Genomic DNA, 208 nt, shown 5'->3' on the forward strand with positions numbered 1-208 from the left:
TGTGTCCTGTGCGCCCGCCGGCCACTGACAATGGCTGTTCCTTGCCCCTTCCCTCCATCCCCTCCGCCCTGCTCCCTTTTCAAACGGAGGATCTCTCTGCTGGGGACCTAAATAAGAAGTCCTTTACATGCAGCAGGGAAAAGCTTGGTCACACATGGCGAGTGAGTAGTTTTGGAGCACCCTGGCCTCAGGCAGCCCTTGTCAGCAG

The sequence above is a fragment of the Buceros rhinoceros genome, unplaced genomic scaffold (genome assembly GCF_000710305.1).
Source record: "Buceros rhinoceros silvestris isolate BGI_N320 unplaced genomic scaffold, ASM71030v1 scaffold34701, whole genome shotgun sequence".
Lineage (NCBI taxonomy): Eukaryota > Metazoa > Chordata > Aves > Bucerotiformes > Bucerotidae > Buceros > Buceros rhinoceros.